The sequence below is a fragment of the Silurus meridionalis genome, chromosome 9 (assembly GCF_014805685.1).
Source record: "Silurus meridionalis isolate SWU-2019-XX chromosome 9, ASM1480568v1, whole genome shotgun sequence".
NCBI classification, from domain to species: Eukaryota; Metazoa; Chordata; class Actinopteri; order Siluriformes; family Siluridae; genus Silurus; species Silurus meridionalis.
In genome coordinates this window covers 19494021-19509337 of record NC_060892.1, presented here as the reverse complement: position 1 = coordinate 19509337, position 15317 = coordinate 19494021, and the positions used below count along the sequence as shown (strand labels likewise).

At 35.2% G+C, this 15317-nt stretch overlaps 1 protein-coding gene across 4 annotated transcripts in view; it reads left to right on the top strand.

The window, feature by feature from the left end:
- LOC124391299 (inactive N-acetylated-alpha-linked acidic dipeptidase-like protein 2) overlaps positions 1-15317 on the top strand; it is a 316808-nt gene that overhangs the window by 268597 nt on the left and 32894 nt on the right. The window lies entirely within an intron of this gene.

The following is a 15317-nucleotide window of genomic DNA, read 5'->3' as shown; positions in this document are numbered from 1 at the left end:
TAGCCTGGGGATCTGGAGATCAACCTATAAATTAGATGTGGACCTAATGTTTTCTATTAGTTAGTGAAAAGAAAGTTTAGAAAAAAGCAATCTCATGTTGCAAAAATAAGTTTGACAGAGTAAAAACCCAAAAGCATTTACTTTATAACATCCACAAGGATGCAATCATGCTTTCTGTCATTTTGGATATTCAGTGTTATCTAAATTAAGATATTCTTTTTTGAGTCTGGTTCCTTTCAAGGTTTCCTCTTTATACTATATCAGGGAGTTCTTTCTTGCCATTGTCACTACTGGCTCACTATTAAGAATAAATGTAAAATTAACGATGCTAAAATTTACACTTGCAATCTGTTTAGTTCTGTGTAGCTGCTTCGGCACAATGTATATCATTAAAAGGGGCAGACAAATAAAAATTAGTTAAATTAAATTGAACAATTGTTATTATTTCATTTACAATATTCCTCAAATGTATACATAATGTTATACCACGTTTGACTTAAATTTGTGAAGATAGAGGAATGTTTAGTATCTACTAAAGACTGCTTAAGTGTCTAAGAATTCTGTGTGGAAGTAAGTTTAAAAAAAAAAAGTGCTTTTACTTGCATTTTAAAGTGGGTTCAAACTGGAATAATTTCTAATAATAAACACTTAGACTTCTTTACATTATAGATTCCAGACAAATCTTATGTCATCCAAAGCCATTGTGTTAAATATAGATAAATTGACGGGAAATGGCCTTGCAATCTGTACAGCTCCCCAGCCGAAATGCTTATAGAAATGAATTCCCTGAGCTGACACGTAGTGCAGTATAGAAGTCAGCCTTCCCCATTCCTCCAGGTCTCTGAGGACTTCACCCACAGGCCACTTTCTCCTTTTTTCATGCTGTTTGAGCCAGGGGAGTTTTCACCCAGTCTTTGCAGTTTCCGCACTCATTTTTCACCGGGCTTTTCAGGCCGCAGCTGGGGAGAAGCAGCAGTCAGCTGCCTCATAGAGTACAACGCCTGTTTGAGTTGGCTCCCCTTAAGACTGCTCAGCAGGCTGGCATCGATCATATCAATGACAAAACATGCACATATACACTCAGTCACTCCCACCAATTTCAGTCCCTATAGTGAATGCCCAGGACCTCTGGGATAAATAGTTGTAAAGCAGATACTGAGGCTTTTGGTAACAGAAGAAAGTTTAACTGTGTGTGTGTGTGTGTGTGTGTGTGTGTGTGTGTGTGTGTGTTTATTCTTGATGAGTCAGTTATAATAAAGGGCTGTAGGCCAGTGTACATTCTATTAAATATTCATGAATCCATATGTGAATAAAAAAAATGCTGGACATTTAATATTAAGCTATTATCGAGTTAGGATTTGTGCGCTGGAAATGAGTTCTGTTCTTTTTTATTAAATGTTGTGATAAAAATGATTGTTTTTTTGGCATGAGCATATGGAGAATATTAATGGTGTCAGCATATAGAGAAAAAATTATAATATATAATATTATATAATAATATATAAAGTACAATATCATATTTTTTTCTTTTTTAAGTAAGAGGAGAATCTCTGTCAAAAGCCACACAACAGTCTGTAGAGTTTATGCAGAATGAAGTGAGAAAACGAAAAACATACAGTGAGTTGCAGCTCTGCAGCTACAAATAACTTATTGATGAGGTCAGAGGAAAATGACCCAAGATGATAAACAATGAACACACTTTATAACCATATTTATCAGAAAAGCATCTTAGAATACTTAACTATAAGACAGATGAGCTACAGGCCTCATCTGGTTCCACTGCTATAGTGAGCATAGGCTCATGAAAAGAGAAGAGCTGAAGATTAGAATAAACATCACCCAGTGTGTTGGAGAGGGAATATTTTTGCTGTAAATTGCATCAACCAGCTGGTAAATTTCTAATAATACAATTGTAAGAAAATGTCACTACTGCACCACATGCACTTGTAACAGAATGAGAGGAGATAATTTGATCAGAGCAGTGAACATTATTATTCATTATTTTTAATGAATTCAACCCCTTTTTACATTTTTTTAAAGTATAACAAACATATAATATCTAATTTTCTATGTATATATTATCTAAAATGTATGTATATCTAATTAAAACAGTAAAATAACTATAACAAAGAATATGTGCTGAGCCGTGATGTGTTTTTAATTGACAGGAAGAAAGAGTCTTTTTTTTTTTTTCTTTTAATGAACCTGCCAGCAATCAGCCAGCCAGGAAGATCATGAAGCAAAGAGCCATTGTCAGAAACTGGATATATGCCGGTAGTGGAGTTGCTGGGAAGAGGGGGTAAAGTGTCAGACACAAAGAAACAGCTGGAGAGCAGAGTGACTGATTTGTTTTGCCCTGTGATAGTACAGTGACACAACAAAAGATGAATTAACTGAGCTTGGGTTCTCTGGTGAAACTACTTTCACAGGACTGAGAAACTAATGGTTGACAAACGAGTCGAGATTTATCCAAGTGCCAGCAAGTGTAGCTGACGATCAAGCTACCATTAAGACCTGTCCTGACCCAAGATATCTTAAATAGCTACCTGGGCTCAAGGAAAACACATTTACAGCCCATTTGTGGTACTGGTATAGAATGTATAGTATGGTGAAGTGAAAAATATAAGCAGTAATGTTATTTTACTCTACAGTAGCAAGGATGCAACAAAACAAAATCAGTACATACATTATAGTATTCGTTATTATTATTATTATGATTTTTTTTTTTTGCATTTACAGCAAATGCCAAAATAATCAAAACTATGTTTTGCACCCCACTTTGTACCACAGTTGGTTCCACTGTGATCAGTGCCCTTATACCTTTAAATAATATTATTGATAACCAATTTAAAAAAACGCAATTTATTTTTCAAAAGACATTTATGGTCTTATGAACCATTATTAAATCAAAAATCTAATGAAATAAGATAATCTCTGTGATTCTACTTGAAAAGCCAAACCTTTAATAAATAATCCTAACTAGGTCTACTGTAGTTTCATTTTGTAACACTACAAAATATAGAAGAATGTTTAAGAGAATAAATGCAATTTACTGTACACTAAACCCAACATTTGTTCAGAATATGTAGTATTTTTGGTAATAAATTGCAATGTGTTCATCTATTTCACAGGTTCAGTCTGTTTGTGTGTTCAGAATGTATATTTCAGGTCAATTCAGATCACCATGGTACCACTCAAAAAAGCTGGCTGTGGATGTTCATCCTTGAATAGCTTTAGGATTTCAGTTACCATATACATTTTGCACTAAAGTCACCATTATGGAACAATTAATGACTTTAGATTGAAACAATAAACTATATGTTCGAACTATAATAAAAACAGAAATGACTCTGATGCTACCTTCATAAGCTCATAAGTTTATATCAACACAATTGCTCATATTAGCCATATAGTATATTTTATTGCATTAAAAATTATTTATAATTACACTATTCGGTGACAAATCCAAATATGAATTAAAGAATGCCTAGTGGAGGACATCCAGCTATTCTTAAATTGAGATGGGTTCATTGTATATTTATTCTTTTGTCATAAATGGTACGGTAAAATTGCCATCAGTATATACATACTGTAAATACATTGTGTGCTTTCGGGTGCAGTTTCTATTAGGTATATAACGATACACATATTTGTGCCGTTTTTTTTGGTACAGGACTTTTGTGTACCGAGTGCAATGCTTTTACTTGCAGAAATTGTTAAAACTTGATTTCCCTCAGGGAAGTATTAAGTGGTGGACCGCAAGTTTGTTTAGTGTCTGCCTCTCACTTTGAGTGCATTTTTATCATTATTATTAAACCTGAAAATACAAACCCGATTCCAAAAAGTTGATGTGCAAATTGTGAATAAAAAAGGAATGCAATAATTTACAAATCTCATAAACTTATATTTAATTCACAATAGAATATAGATAACATATCAAATGTGGAAAGTGAGAGATTTTGAAATGTCATGCCGAATATTGGCTCATTTTGGATTTCATGAGAGCTACACATTCCAAAAAAGTTGGGACAGGTAGCAATAAGAGGCTGGTAAAGTTAAATGTACATATAAGGAACAGCTGGAGGACCAATTTTGCTAATTATTAGGTCAATTGGCATCATGATTGGGAATAAAAAGAGCCTCTCAGAGTGGCAGTGTCTCTCAGAAGTCAAGATGGGCAGAGGATTACCAATCCCCCCAAAGTTGTGGCAAAAAATAGTGGAGCAATATAAGAAAGGAGTTTCTCAGAGAAAAATTGCAAAAAGTTTGAAGTTATCATCATCTACAGTGCATATCATCATCCAAAGATTCAGAGAATCTGAAACAATCTCTGTGCATAAGGGTCAAGGCCGGAAAACCATGCTGGATGCCCGTGATCTTCGGGCCTTTGGACGGCACTGCATCACATACAGGAATGCTACTGTAAGAGAAATCACAACATGGGCTCAGGAATACTTCCAGAAAGGATTGTCGTTAAACACAATCCACAATGCCATTCGCTGTTGCCGGCTAAAACTCTATAGGTCAAAAAAGAAGCCATATCTAAACATGACCAGAAGCGCAGGTGTTTTCTTTGGGCTAAGGCTCATTTAAAATGGACTGTGGCAAAGTGGAAAACTGTTCTGTGGTCATACGAATCAAAATTTTAAGTTATTTTTGGAATACTGGGACGCCATGTCATCCGGACTAAAGAGGACAAGGACAACCCAAGTTGTTATCAGCGCTCAGTTCAGAAGCCTGCATTACTGATGGTATGGGGTTGCATGAATGCATGTGGCATGGGCAGCTTACACATCTGGAAAGGCACCATCAATGCTCAAAGGTATATCTAAGTTCTAGAACAACATATGCTCCCATCCAGACGTCGTCTCTTTCAGGGAAGACCTTGCATTTTTCAACATCACAATGCCAGACCAAATACTGCATCAATTACATCATGGCTGTGTAGAAGAAGGATCCGGGTACTGATATGTCCAGCCTGCAGTCCAGATCTTTCACCCATAAAAATATAAAGAAGAAGATGCGACAAAGAAGACCTAAGACAGTTGAGCAACTAGAAGCCTGTATTAGACAAGAATGGGACAACATTCCTATCCCTAAACTTTAGCAACTTGTCTCCTCCGTCCCCAGAAGTTTGCAGACTGTTATAAAAAGAAGAGGGGATGCCACACAGTGGTAAATATGGCCTTGTCCCAACTTTTTTTGAGATGTGTTGATGCCATAAAATTTAAAATCAACTTATTTTTCCCTTAAAATTATACATTTTCTCAGTTTAAATGTTTAATATGTCATCTATGTTGTATTCTGAATAAAATATTGAAATGTGAAACTTTCACATCATTGCATTCTGTTTTCATTCACAATTTTTACAGTGTCCCAAATCTTTTGGAATCGGGTTTGTATACACAACAATGCCATGGGTAAAAAAAAAAAAGAAACTAGAGTTAGTGCAGTGTCACTGTGGTTCCTCCTGAACCCTGGTGCTACAAAAACAACAATAAAAAAAACACAGGGCTAAGGACTAGTAGCCCTGTGTTTTCTTTTATGTCCCGCTTCAAGAATTTGTCTTAAAAGGAGAAAATCGTGACAATTTCACATATCGAGGAAGTAAATGAATAAAGGATGGAAGCAATGAAGAAATTTGTTGTTGAAAAGTGTGCCGAAATAAGCAGAACAGTTAAGTAGAACGTATCTTTAGAAAATGAATTATTAAATGTAAAACACACACACATATATATATATATATATATATATATATATATATATATATATATATATATATATATATATATATATATATATATATATACTTTTAACTTTTTTGTCTTATTTATTAAGTTGTATTTAATCAATTTGATTATTAAATTTAATTAATATAATAAAGTGTATTGCAATAATTTTATATATTAAATTTTTTATATTAAATATTATAATTTATACCCAAGCAGGTATTTAATTTAAAATTGTTTAAAAATTTAAACTGTTCAAATGTTCATCATCAAAAATGTAAATAATAATAAATGTGTTAAAAACAACAAGCAATTCTACATACCCAACCATGAATTTTATGTACTGTTACAACACTAATATCTAAAAATAAAACAGAATAAAGAGAGAAATGTCACCCAAATGAGAATGGGTTCCACTTTGAGTCTGGTTCCTTCTAAGTGTCTTGTATAATGAGGCCAGGTGGATGCAAATGCATAAAAATAAATGGTTTATTTAATATTAATATCTAAAAACAGGCAAATATCAAGCAAAATCCAAGTGAATAAAAATGAACCAGGAATGGATCAGGTAAACAACGTGAACTAGACTGTGACAAAGACAAAAACGAGGAATCAAACCAAGACATGAAAATCAGGGAATTGAAACAAAGGCTTGGAATTTGGCATATAACTAAACAAAATACTTTGCAGTTGACAGCAGAGAACGAGACAACATGTTAGCACAGGGTCCAATGACAAGATGGTGTGGAGACATAGCATGAATGAAAACAAGCATGTGACAATGAAAACAAATTTACTTGGCACATAAAACTGAAAGAAATGCAGACATGCTCTAGCGTTGAGTTCTCTCACTTTGCACAAGTTGGCATGCCATGTTTGATGTGAAGGGGGATAATAAAAAAAAATTCAGAATTCAGAGCTTTTCTGAAACCACTGTAACCTCTGGTTTCCAATTTAGGGATATTTTTTAAACCTTAAAAATTGATATCTGGAATAGATCTATTTCTGTTAAGCTGATTTTAAAAATAATTAATTGCTATGTATAATAATAATAATAATAATAATAATAATAATAACTGAAATTTATGTGACTTCTTATATGAGTTGAAAACCTATATAGAATGGTGCATGAATCCCATGCCTGATAACCTATCACTTCTAGTGCCTCCGGAACTAGAAGTTAATCCACTTTCTTTTCCCATTTTATCCTTTTTGTGCTTGAAAGGGCTTGCAGTTGTTATAAAATTTATGAAATGAACATGTCATTAGACAGAGAAGAATGTTTTGTAAAAGCTCTTTCCTGTAATATTAGTCAGAAATGATAAGCACATAATTTCACAATAATTACACTTAGATAGCTTTTGACATATTAGGCCAAGTAAAAGCTTTTAAGTGGACTTTAATTAAAACAAATGTATATCAAATTAAATCAAATATAATTTTATTTGTCACATATGCATACATACAGAGTATAAGGGCAGTGTGGAGCGGAAGTGTTTCCCTGAACACAACAAAGAAAAGAGTTCATTATTGGGATGGCTGAGGTCCTTCACAGTCTTCCTGGCTCTGGTCTGCGTGCTGTAGATGTCCTGCAGGTTAGGGAGCTTGGTGTGGATGGTACGTTCAGCTGAATGCACCACCCTCTGGAGGGCTCGCCTGTCCTGCCTTGTGCTGTTCCCGAACCAGGAAGTGATGCTACCCATATATTCTCCAACTTGTGGTTTGGAGAAGAATCACATATCTCTGGAAAAATCAGGGGTCCCCATACTTTTGTCCATATAGTGTATATTGAGCTGTTAGACTGGTGGTTATACAAAAAAGTTTACAAAGATGCTGACATTTTTATTGCAGCCATGTCGACTTTAGGTAGAGGTTGTGGGTTTTTTTATGTCTGTTTTGCTTTGCTTGTTTGTTTTAAACAGAAGACACATGCTCAATCTTGTATGTATATCTTTTCTGGTATCTCTCTTGCAGTGGAACAGAATTTAGTGAGCTATGTGGGAGGGAGGTCAACTCATTAATACCTTAAACACTTTTTCTCCTGCTGGGAATGTGTCAAAGTCCATGAAGGAGATTTAATCACACAAGGCAAAGTGCCATGTCGATTCTTCAACCTGAGGCAGATTTGGCTGTGTTCATTCTCTCTGGTATTGCTGTCAGCCCAAGTTGCAGTACGAGGTCTGTTCTGCAGATGTGACTGTGTCCCAATGGGGCAGAAGGACTTTAACTGGGTACCACAGAATAGGAGACATAATGCATTACTGAAAAAGTATTGTGCAAGACAGATACACCAAATTCTGAAGATTATATAATATTAAACATTTTAAGGATTTATCAGTTTATACATATATAAAGGATTTGAGTTTAATTTACAGAAACCCTTATTTTGAGTCTCATGGCATAGCTGTGAGGACACAAAGGTTCAGGTTTTAGAGGTTTAAAGTACAAATCTGGAAAGCATTACAAATAAATCAGTGGTAGTTTGAGGCTATCATGTAAAAGACAACCATAGATGTTCATGTTCACAAACCAGGAGTTTTTTTAACATCTTTTTTGTTGATAAAGATTAGAAGAAGATGATGAAAGCTGACAGGATGTTTACAGACTATATAAAAACCATTTTTTACAACTGTGATTAGCAGAAAAGCATCTCAAAATGCATAATGCATAATTGTAAGGTGGTGAGCTACATAAGAGGGGCCCATTCAAATCTGCTGCTGACTACCAAAAGCAGTAGGCTGTAAATTTCTAATAGGGGTATAACGATACACTTATTTATACAATAATTCTTTGGTACAAGGCTTATGTGTACCGAATGCAATGATTTTACTTTACATTAGTTTCAGGAGATTTTTAACTTCTCTCACATAGCATATTTGCAGGTTACAAATTCAATTAGGAAACACTTTAAATGAATATTTTATGTATTAAATCAATAGTACAAAAAAATCCTTAATCACAGCAGTTTATTGAAGCATGTAAGGATAAAAGCTTGCTTATATAGCTGTCTATCTAATACACATTTCTAAAAATGCCATTTCATCCTCACTCACGAAAGCTAGTTCTGAAGATCAATCTTGGATGCAAACTGCGGATGCTAGGTGCTAACCGGAACAGTGCCCTTTAAATCACTCCTTTGAGAACACAGTGAAGGTAGGGAGTTCACTAAGTACTCAGTCCTTCTCTGAGAACTGCACACTGATTTTTAGTAAGCACAATATTCTTTCCCATCTATGAATAATAGCCTGTTATTATTGGCACTAAGGTACAATATGTTCTACCTCATAAGGCCAAGTCATTCTAATATTGAATATGTCCAGTACAAACACTCTATTACTTGAAAAGTTTAAAAATAAAAGTCCCAAAACACAAATCTGGGAAGCATTAAAAATAAAACAGTGGTAGTTTGAGGCTATCATGTAAAAGACACCCATAGATGTCCATTGTGAGATGAACCGTGAGGTGCGAGGTGAGACTTAAACACATGCTTATTACAGTGAACATGAAGCAGGTACATAATCACATGGCTCAGTAAGTTGTAGTGGCTGATGGAAAGTGTAGTCCCATGTATCTCAGCATGGGGACAGAGGTCAGATAAAAATCGTAGTAAAAATGTACAAAACTGAGCAAGACTATGTAAAAAAAAAAAAAAGCAGCAATAGTTTAAGACCAAACATTATTAATAATAAAAGCATATAAAACATGGTTAAAACTAAAATAACAGACAGAAAGACATCGAAATCAGAGTATCAGGTTCGAATTGCTGTCTATGCTGTCTGTAAGGTTTCCTTGAGCTCAGGGTTGGTGGTTTCTTAATATACATTTTTTCAAGTATGATTTATTGTATTTGTTGCATCATAAACAGATTAACTTGAACAATAGCAATTATACAGGGTTATTCAAAAATAATGAACCAAAATCATGATGCATTGCTTCAGTTATCAAGCATCATCATGGAATGAGTCAGTGACCATTTGAAAGAGGAATTGTCTAAGTTGATTGTGAGTATAATACTTGTGACTTGGCATGAATTTTGTATTACTTTTCCTTAATAAAATATTGGTTAATTTTTTGAATAACCCTGTATACTATTTGTTGGAAAGCACAGTGCTGCAATTAACATAGGACACCATGAGACTTCAGACAGTATATCATTATTTCAGACAATAATAAGTAATAAAGTGACAGTGTAAAATAATTCAATAAACACAGACAACTACTTTAATCAACTAAATTATAGAAAAAATAATACAGTAAACAAACTGGGCACCAGTATGAACATACAGTATAACATTGACATGTGATGGTTATAATAATAATAATAATAATAATAATAATAATAATAATAATAATAATTATAATAATTATAATAAAATAAAATAAAATTTCATAAGATAAGGCTACTTGGACTTACTATGCATCTACAGTATGTGTTTAAATAACTTGAATACTAAAAATGTATTTCAAGCACAAAGGGGATTTCAGATTAATTATGTTTCATACTGGAAGCATTAAAAAGGGCTTCTCACCATTCTACGCCATACGTGTTCTATACATGTTCAGTATGCAAGTCTGCTATAAAATTGTTTAGTTCCTATAAAAACTGTTTCCAAGACTGTGAGGATATAAGTATTAAAAGGATACAGTGGTGTTCCCTAACAGTGATGGTATTAAACCCACATTAAGCAGTGCATCAAAGACCCTTGTCATTCTTTTCCACATCCTGATAATGTAGACAGAGATTGTCTGCTGGTGCATTGCTATTCCCATTCACAGTAAGTGACAGTTCATAGAATGATCACTGACTATTTCAGTGAAGGTTTAACATGGAATTTTCACCCTTGTGAAGAGAAGAAAGGACAGGCCTGAGTAGTCTTGTAAGATGTATTGTTATTGCCTGCTCCTTAAGGACTGGGATAGACAGGCTTTTATAAAGTGTCTTGATTTGCCATTGTAAAAAGAAATGTTAAGATTTACTTGTCTCTACATTTCTCTGGGTGACAACCTGAGTAGACCACATTCTCAATTTGTTCAGGTTTTTATGAATTGAACAGTCAAAAAAGGAGATGGCCATGACCAGCTGTTGACCTAGTTGATGCTATTGATGTACTTGTTTAAGTTTGAATATTTATTTTTTAATAGGTTGATGGGTGAACTTCTAGTACTGTTTAAATCTGTTAGACAAATGTATGCTGGGGCCATGCAATGCAATTTCAAACAAACTTCTAACAAAATTCAGAACATACAATACACCTCTGGTTAAAAAAAAGCTAGTATGATGAATTTCTTTCTTGAGGTCCTTGTTTTATTAGCAGATACTTATGGCTTATGCTAAAGTTGCCCCCCCAACACCCCAAATACAGAGGGTCTTAATATAAAGAATCTAAATTGACAAAATGTAGAAAGAACAGCAAAATAAATTACCTGAAACTACAAATCCTAGAATTTAAAGCATTTGATTTATTCAGTTATTCATCTTCGGTAACCACAATTAGTATTTCCTACAGAATTATCATGTGCTGTGAGGTGGGAATACATACTACAGTTCACCATGCACACACATTTTCACACTCATTCACATCTAGAGGAACTTTAAAGTAGACAATCCGACCTACAGTGAAGGAAATAATTATTTGTTCTTCTGTTAATTTTGTGAATTTACCCGCTTACAAAGAAATACAAATAAAAAATAAAATCTATGGTAGGTTTATTTTAACAGAAAGATAAAGAATATTAAAAAATGCAGGAAATAATAAATGAATATTATATATAAATTATTTTGTATTTAATTGAGTCAAATAAGTATTTGATCCCCTACCTACCAGTACGAATTATGACTCACACACATCCAAATTAGTCCTGTCCCTTTAAAAAATAACTCATACTCAAACTAATATTAACTCATTATGTGTATAAAAGTCACCCATCACAGAATCAACCTCTTCCATTCAAACCTCTTCACCACCATAGGCAAGACCAAAGAACTGTCAAAGGATGTCAGGGACAAGATTGTAGACCTGCACAAGGCTGGAATGGGCTACAAGACCATCAGCTAAAAGCTTGGTAAGAAAAAGACCACTGTTAGTGCGATAATAATCGAAAATGGAAGAAATACAAGATAAGTCAATCGCCCTCACTCTGGAGCTCCATGTAAAATCTCCCCCATGAGGTAAGGATGATTCTGAGAAAGGTGAGAAATCAGACCCGAATTACACAGAAGGAGCTTGTTAATGATCTTAAGGGAGCTGGAACCACAGTCACTTGGAAAACCATTGGTAACACACCAAGGTCCTTCTGCTTAAGAATGCACATAAACAGGCCTGTCTCGGAACACCTAAATGATTTAGAGAAGGCTTCAGAGAATGTGATGTGGTCAGATAAGACAAAAATTTAGTTCTTTCGCATCAACTCGACTTAACATGTTTGGAGGCAGAGTAATGCTAAATATGACTCTAAGAACACCATCCCACTGTCAAACATGGAGGAGGAAACATTTTGCTTTTGGGGCTGTTTCTCTGCTGAGGGTACAGGAAGATTTCACCAACATGCACTGTAGAATCTTGGATGAGAGCCTTCTGGCCTCAGCCAGAACACTGAAGATGGGTTGTGGATGAATCTTCCAGCATGACAATAACCAAAAACATAGGCCAACAATCTGATGGTCTTGTAGCCCTTTTAAGCCTTGTGCTGTTCTACAATCTTGTCCCTGACGTCTTTTGACTTTGGTATTTTCCATGGTGGTGGAGAGGTTTAAATGGAAGAGGTTGATTCTGGTGTATTTTATACACATAACGAGTTGATATTTTGTGTTCTGTGTATTTGTCTTATACTGTCTTGTGTTCTCTTTGTTTTGCACTGTCCTGTATTGTCTTTGCACTGTTTGCACCAGGTTGCACACACATGATGCATTTTATGTGGCGAGGACACTTACAAACCTTAGCCATGTGTTTTCTGTGATTGTTGTATTATGTAGCACCAGGGTTCAGGAGAAACATTGTTTCATTTCACTGTGTCAGTGACTGCGTCAGCTATATATGGTTAAAATGACAATAAAAGCTTTTTGACTTGACTTCATATTAGGAGTAATTTTCTAAAAGGGACAGGATTAATTGGGGTCTGTGGGAGTCAAAATTCTTGAAAATTTTATCAAATATTTATTTCACTTGAATAAAAGTTAATAATAAGTTCATAAACTTTCTTTTTAAGGAGATATATATATATATATATATATATATATATATATATATATATATATATATATATATATATATATATATATAAATCCTTAAAAATAATTCATTTTAAGGATTTAGGATATATGAATATATATATATATATATATATATATATATATATATATATATTTATTTATATATATTCATATATATATATATATTTATTTATTTATTTATTTATATTTATTTCATTGTACAAGATCAGCAGGGGATCAAATAATTATTTCCCCCACTGTATATGCATTTGAAACTAGAGAACCTAGAAATAATTAACAAATATTGGGATAACATATGAGACTTAATCCTACCACTACCCACTACCAAAGTGCAGAAACAGAGGTAAAACTTTGGACTCTGGTATGATAGAGATTTAAAATATGGCATGACTTTTTTTTCCCAGAAATTGTGATAGAATACATTGTTTAAGTTTAATAGTTGTGGGGTGGTTCTTATTGCAAATAGCAAGCACAGATGAGAAATGCACACAGCAACGTTGTCCACATCTCAGGAGGTTAGGTTTATTTTGTACATTTATTATGTGTCTACCTGATATATGACTGTCCAAAATACAACTGCCAACATGGGACAGAGGTAAATAATGACACACACAATTATGTATTGAGCCAGTCCATTTCGTGTTTACTAGCTATTAATACAGTACACGACCATTCAGGCAAACATACCCAGCTAATTGTCATTTATTTGCTTCTCTGTCAGAGTGACTCTGGTAAGACTAAAACACAGAAAAGGGTTGATTATGAATTTCATACTTGACTGTGCTCTTACATTGCTCATAACTGGCAAATAGATTTTGTATCAGAAAAATATATGATTGTTACCTTACTTTCTGCTTGAGTTTTGTTTATATATATATATATATATATATATATATATATAGAGAGAGAGAGAGAGAGAGAGAGAGAGAGAGAGAGAGAGAGAGAGAGAGAGAAAGATAGATAGATAGATCGATAGATCGATAGATCGATAGATAGATTAATATATATCTGTAAAATAGAACGAGATGGTGAAGAGAGGTCACCCAACCCCGAAGCTAGCTAGGTGGCACAGTTCCAGTGGTATTGTAGAGGTTTGGAGTTGTCTTAAATGGGTTTCTTGCTTTAGTAAAATAGTATTTATTTTATACACTGATATATACATGTATATATCAGTGGCGGGCCGTGCATTTGATTTGGTATGAAGAGCATGCGCACTTTTAATTCTGAAAGTGCGCATGCTCTTCATACCAAATCATTGAAAACATTGATTCTATGACATCCCCTTGTTAATTAAGATTTTTTTTCAGGGCAATTTTGCCTCAGGTCTAAAAAATTGACATGACATTTTGTCTTGTCTGATTAAATCTAATTATAGAGAGATCAAGTTTCGACAAATGTGGTTTTTTAAGGAAAATCATAGCCTGGCTAGTGGGAAGGCCTAGCCTACTGCCAGTAAGCCTTACCTACTAAGGCCGAAGTAGCTTTCAATGGCCTAGTAGGCAATACCGGAGCCGGAGCAATGCAGCACCTGGGGAGAGATAGCCAGCTAGCTTCTCTTCGACCCTCTGCACCTCCTCATAGACGCACTCTTTAAACCCAACTATGTCCGTGTACATCGAACTTTGCGGGGAAAAGGCACGGGCCACATATGGAGTCTCGCAGGATCTGGACACCTTGGTGTGCAGGTCAGGAAAAAAAGCGGTAGGCCTCAGCGTGGAGACTGTGACGCGGGATGCAGGAAAGCTCATCCAGCTTGCTGGGAATGCATTACTTCTGCTAACTCTCGCTTGGACACGGCTCGCGTCATTACCTCCAGGAGCTCCTCTAACAGCACAGGCTGTGAGGAGCCCGTGAGCTTGTTAGCTTCCAAAATTTCTCTCTCCTCGGAGGAAGAAACCTGGATCTCCACGTCGCGCACACCGGGAGAATAAAACGCCAGATCGAGTGCTTTCCTCTGGGAACAGGAGCTCGGCCCAACGGGGGTGGCTGGAGAGGACTCATCCATCTTCATGTACTTTCCTCTAAGAGTGCTCTCTGTATGCGTTTAGCCATACGGATACAGCACAGACAATCGTCTCTCTCAAGAACCGATTGAGCATGCTCTACTCTCAAACAAACACAAAGCTCATGTGTGCTCATGAGAGCACAAATCTCATGCGAAGCAGAAGTAATGCATTCCCAGCAAGCTGGATAAGCTTTCCTGCATCCCGCGTCACAGTCTCCGCGCTGGGGCCTACCGTTTTTTTGTCTTTTAGCCATGGATCCACAGATTAACACACAAAGCGCTTACCTGAACAATCATAAGCTAATGTCGCTACCATTGCTCAGCCATTTTGTAGCTTACTGGTTTATGCAAC